Source organism: Colossoma macropomum, unplaced genomic scaffold (assembly GCF_904425465.1).
Source record: "Colossoma macropomum unplaced genomic scaffold, Colossoma_macropomum, whole genome shotgun sequence".
In the NCBI taxonomy this organism is placed as follows: Eukaryota; Metazoa; Chordata; class Actinopteri; order Characiformes; family Serrasalmidae; genus Colossoma; species Colossoma macropomum.
The window spans coordinates 92,147-98,311 of record NW_023494799.1 but is presented as its reverse complement, the minus strand read 5'-3'; the positions used below and the strand labels follow the sequence as shown (position 1 = coordinate 98,311).

Genomic DNA, 6,165 nt, shown 5'->3' with positions numbered 1-6,165 from the left:
ATACCTGACAATGTTGCATTATTAATTTCATACATGCTTAGTATACATCTCAGATCAACGGAAAGCGCAGTCATGGAGGTGACATGTTGCAAGCTTTAGAAGTCTCACACAATCGGCAAGAGATAATTAGCGGCACTTCAGGGCATAAATACATAAAAGCGAATACCTTGCCCCATGAGCTGATTGATTGACACCTAATGCCACCATGACAGCACAGGAGAACCATAAACTTGCATAGACCCCAGTACAGGGCAGAGGTCAGCGCTACTTTGGCTGTTAAACACAGCTTCGGTTGTATCTGAAACTCAACCCTGAGCTTTCCAGGAAGTTAGTCCCAGTCACTATATCAAACTTAATTTAACATCAAACTTTTCCTTACGTTTATAGTTCCACAGGCCTATTTTGCCTTGGAGTCGCATGCATTAATTGTTCTGCGAGTTTGCCAGAATGACATATTTAGCTTCTCATCTAGGGACCATATTTTATTTGAATGAACAGGCACTTTCTTTTGATAGTATTTGTCCAAACTAGATGAGTGTCTCTAACTTTCCCTACAATAAGCCATTTTATATGAAACCACTAAATGACTTTGTTTACATCGCAATGACAGAATTATGCCAAGTTTAGAAAAATGTGGAATTCCCCTTTAAATGTTTCTGTTGCTTTAGAAAAGCTTATGGAATCATTTATTTGTGAGTTCAGACCATGCCTTCAACATGGTGGTAGTATGAGGGAAGACTCTTATGCAACTATTTTGTAATACAGCGTTGCTGCAAAATTTAAAAATCTAATTCAGTTCTTTTAAATACCTGTTTATAGTAATTAACCCATAACGTTTTAAAAAATGTGTTAAAAATACATTTTTTTACAATTACTATTTTACAGTTGCTTCATTTTTTTAATGAAGGTATAATTTTATCAACTTTTAAAATAATAATAAAAAGAAGGAGAACAAGAACATTAATAAGTATGCATAAATTACAGTAATGTAATTTAAAGGGGTATGGAAAATCACTATCTTACAGTTTTGTATTTCCTTGTTAATCTGTTAAAAATTCAGAATACTTCTACATTCAAATAATCTACTCTGCAATCCAAAGCGTAGCCCATGAAAAAGCACCCACATAGCTTTCAAAAAATATAGATTACAGTTATTGTTTATTGTTTTTACAACTGTGTATATGCAGAGTACAATAGCGTCATCACACTTGATATGTTCTACAGAAAGAGAAAAACATGTTAACTGACTTTGTGTAGAAATTTGAAATATACTGCAATAAATACACAGTTCCACAAACCAATGAATCTGATTTTAAGGTCTGCTGTTACTCCGTATATAAGATATGATAAAGTTATTAGCAATATAGTACTATGAACAATTATAAATGATAGGAAACTATTTTAAGACAAATTCATATGGACTAAAAAGAAAAACTGACCAACAGAGTAATACAGAGGTCTGAACCCCAGCAGCACTCCTAACATACCTGAGCCAGATAATGATCAGCTGTCAAACAATTAATACCAGACTCAGATGTGCTGGCAGCTGGAATAGAGCCAAGCTGGGGACATTTTATGTGGACATATGTGGACACAGATAACTCGATGTGCATATGTCCATGCCATAATGCCTGAACACTAACATTACTGATATCACACTGCTAATGTTACCGATCTCTCCTTTCAGAGTTAAATCCGTGATGAGTGAGAGAGCTGTCAGATTCACAGCCCATCGCTTCTTCCTCTGTTTTTTCTCAGTGTTGGTCTTCTTTGTCAGAGATATGAGAAAAATGCATCTGTTGAAAAATCAATTTTAAGACAATAAATTTGAAATTACTTTTGGATCTGCGTACACAAGCAGGCTGAATTTAAAGGGGACCTATTATGCTAATTTCCAATGTCCATAAATTTATTTTTGGGGTCGACTATAATACATTTACATGCTTCAGTGTTGCAGAAACACATTTTTCTCATACTGTAAATCCCTACTCACCCTCTGTCTGAAACGCTCTGTTAGAGCTCCTGTGTCTTTAAGCCCCTCCTTCCTGATGAGCCCAGTACGCTCAGATTAGTCAGCTCGCTCACTTGGCTCTGACTGATGAAGCACCAGAACGGTTCCGCCAATACACGGCCTCCGGTAGATGCGTTGCGTTGTGTGAGGGCGTGCCAAGCTCGCTGGTAGGTGGGCAATAAGGATTGTGTTATGGGATTACATCATCTTGTAACAAAGGAAAAGGGCTGGGGAACTCCAGCCCTCAGGCAGCTGAGAAAAGTGGTTTCTGTGGGAGAGAGTTTCTCCCTCGTGGCACTCAGCTCACACGCATAGCTGATGTTCAGACAATGATGTTCAGTGTGATGAAAGAAGCATCAGGATGAGGCCACTTGGGTAAGAGCACAGTTGAGTGTTGAGAATGATATGGACTGCCACCATACTGGATGAGGCCCAAAGAGAGGATGTTCCTTTGGAAGGATTGAAAACAAAGTTGATTAGATAATTCACAATTCTATTGTTTTCATCCTCTAACATGCCTCAGTCAACACGTGACAGAAATGATCATTTGCAGCTGAGGCAGGTGTGAGCTTAGTACTGATATCCACCAAATCTAAACATCTGTCTGACATTCATATAGTTTTATTTGAAAAATTAAAACTTGAGTCTCACCAGTTGCTCAGCTTCAGATGATTTCTGATGAGAAACATCTAAAACAAAAACACACATGAGGTAAATGCAGCAAAACAACAACAGCAAAGCATAACAATGAACTTAAACACAAAACAAACTAGTCATTATATATTACTAATAAATGTAGCCGAGTAAAACATAGATTATTAATATAAAGCACAAATAATACATTTTAAAAATACTCTAGAAAGTACAAATCCACCAAGATGTTACTGGAGTAAATGTAACTGAGCAAATTAAGATCATTACTACCATCTCTGAACTACACAGACTGACGGACTGTGTTCAGTCTCATTGTTGTACTGTTCAGTGTGCTGACCCTGCTGCACTGTGATCAGTCTTAGATTTAATTCTGAGGCAGCCTTTCATTTGTTCCAGCTACCTAAATGCTTCAACTGACTGATTCTGCTGCACACTAGCACAGTATCTCACCTGTCCATCCTCCAAACCTTATGAGTGTCCATGGCTGCACTGCTGGGTGAGACAGCTGTACAGATGAGAAGCTGAGCGGTCACTATGGTTACAGGGCGCTGCTGGGAGCGGGTGCTAAGCAACATCTGACGCAGCCGCGAAGCATAAACAGACAAGCCGCTTAGCCGCTAGCTAGCTAACTATACGCTAACCTAACGCTGGTGTCTTCACTCGGCAGATCGACACAGAAATACAGAAAAAACGTTTACTCCAGCTGACTGTTAGTGAGGCTGCTCATCTCATTCGGTCACTACTCACCTTTTAAAAGCAGATTCTGACCGTTGCAGTCGTGACTCCAGTCGCCACTCCACTCGGTCCAGTCAGCTAGTTAGCTTAGCTAACTACGCAGCTGAAAATCCTCGTTTCTGGGAGCTGAAAGCGTCACCCGGCAGGCGGCGCTGTCTTAGTAAGGAGTGTAAGAGACCGTCTTATCAGGTTTAACACTCGCTAAACAAACTCGATAAGATGGCCGCGTTAGCAACGCGAGAGACCCGCTCAATGTAACGGCTGTAACGGCCGCGTTTGGCTTTAAACGGAGGAACGGCGGAGAGCGCTCGCGCTTCAAAACCAAACGTCCAAGCGGCGCAGTCCCGCGCTCTGATTGGTCTAAACTCCCGCCAGTCTTTTGTTTGTCCTCCCATAGATCTTTTTTCTGGTTCGCGCCTCTCTGTACTGAATGAACTGTGCGTTTTTTTTTTTAATCTTTTTTTTTGTTTTAATCTAGACACAATAGAAAACTGCAAACTCTTGAAATACATCAGACAGCTGTACAGCATTATTATACAAAGCATCACTGGAGGCCATGTCTTAATATATTAAAGTCAAAGTATGAAGTTGGACATTTAAACAAAAATCTGTTTATTATGTAATTTTACATGGTGAAACAATGTTGGTCTTTATATTAGTACTCAGATACATTTGTTTGCTATTGTTTGTGTTTTCCAAATACCTGGAGATAATCATTTTGAAAGTTATACATGGTATATAAAAAAGTTTTTCTTTTTCTGTTGGGCCAAATTAAAAGTCCTAATGGTCAAACTTTGGGCAGCCCTGATCTGCTTAAGAAAATAAACAGAAGTGTAGATGTTGAAGAGAGTGAACCAAGGGCTTTTTCTGCATTAGGTTTTGGTGGTATGAGATCTCTAAAGTACCCAGGTTAGCTGTTAAGTACATTTACCTCCTATTAGTTCAAAGTTGTTTTTTCTTGGTTCCTAGCTTGTCGTCTCTGGTTACAATTGTACATTTGAAAATAGATCAATGTTGTGTTAATCATAGCATGTTTTCTGCAAATGAGCAAAAGGCTGTGACTGACTGTGATTTTTAATTTATCTCCATTGGTAAATGTTACAGTTATCCTACCATGAACTTCAATGATATAAGGAAACGAGTTTAAACATTTTAAGTGTAGCGCCCCCTCAGACCCATTACCTTACTTTAGGAGTGAGGTGAGTTCTTCGCGTTGACTACAAATTGTAATTTTGAGCAGTTAGTAAGCTACTGGTTTATACCTTTAAATAAATATCACTGAAATGAAATTATGCCCTCTCCCTGTGGTATCACACCTCAGCTATGACACCCCCTTACAAATGTAGCATTATATAAATGTACCAGAACCCACTCAATAGTGTGTATACAGAAATATTCAGAAATAAAGAAAATTAAACAAAAAACCCAAGTGACTGGAAGCACTATTAGCTGATATATTTATTTACACCTTCTCCACAAACCAATCACTTAGTTATGCTGTATGAATGATGTATTTTTGTTTCTTTCCAAGATTCACATAACTACCTAAATATAAATGAAATTTTCAGAATATTATAATGAGCGGTTAAACCCAATGAGCAGTGAATCACCAAATTACATTACTGTTGTGGGCCCACAAACACTCAGGTAACACCAAACAAAAACTATGGAACTTTGGAAGTTCACCAGTATAAACACAAGTAATATGGGGTACCCCTTAGTTTTTATTTCTTTCTTTTATGTACTTGCGTTGCGGGCCCGAACCGCTGCTTGTGTTCGGTGTGGCCTCAAACTACCTGGCCGCTTCGCGCGCCTAACGCAGGGAAAAAAAAAAACACTTGACTCACTCAATGTCCAGGATGGGCGAATAGCAGGGAGGGATGTCTGACTTCCCCTCAGCATGGGGGGCGTCCCACGTTGCCAGAGGAGATCTGAACATTCCCGGTAGTTCAGACCGCTATCTGGGCATTCCCGGGCTGGGGATGTGAACGGGAATGTTTACCGAGTCCTGCTTGTTAGGCAGTAGGCTCCGATGTTTATGCTAACGCTATGCTAACCAGCTGCGCCTCGAGACCAAACTGTTTACTTCGAAGGGAAGTTTCTCGTGGTTCGTTACCTTCCGTCGTGTCAGTAGCTAGTAAAAGTTCTCAGTTCGACAACCCAACACTTCTGGCTTGACAAAGATATATAAATATAACGTGCTTTACGTTACATCCCAGCACAGAGCATCTGCATTGCACTTTTCCCCCTTCTCCCTCTCTTTTCTCCTCTCACCTCCCTCCAACACGCACTCCCCGCCCCCTTTAGACACAGAGCCAATCAACAGGTGAGTACAAAACCTAACAATGATCGACAACTATATTTAGCAAATCAAATACGTTTTAACTCTGAAAAATATATTTTAAATCCCTTAACACTTTTATGCAACTATTTTAACCCTTTTAATTTTTAACACAAACACCTTTACCATACAAAAACAAAAAAACAACAGTATATATTCCAGTATAGCCCACAAAAATGTCCCTAGGGCTACATAAGGTAAGGTAAATGGTTAAAGAATTGTTCTTTTCTTTTGCTGTTTTGCTACTGTAAACACATTTCTGCAATAATCAAAAAACAAAACATACAGAGAATCACAAAAGTACAGCAAGTAAAACCTCAGTGAATGTTCTTTTAGTAATATCACACAAAAACCATAAGATTCCAGCAGGCTGTTTCTTGAGGACAGCTTATATTCTCTCTTATATAGTTATATTCTCATTATG

General features: G+C 39.1%; 1 long non-coding RNA gene across 1 annotated transcript; it reads right to left on the bottom strand.

The window, feature by feature from the left end:
- Positions 1-2,344: 2,344 nt before the first annotated feature.
- On the bottom strand, positions 2,345-3,425 carry LOC118819252. The gene is made up of 3 exons (XR_005008143.1): positions 3,413-3,425; positions 2,663-2,700; positions 2,345-2,460 (listed from the first exon to the last, which is right to left on the bottom strand). It is a non-coding gene; the product is annotated as an uncharacterized LOC118819252 (long non-coding RNA).
- Positions 3,426-6,165: the final 2,740 nt, after the last annotated feature.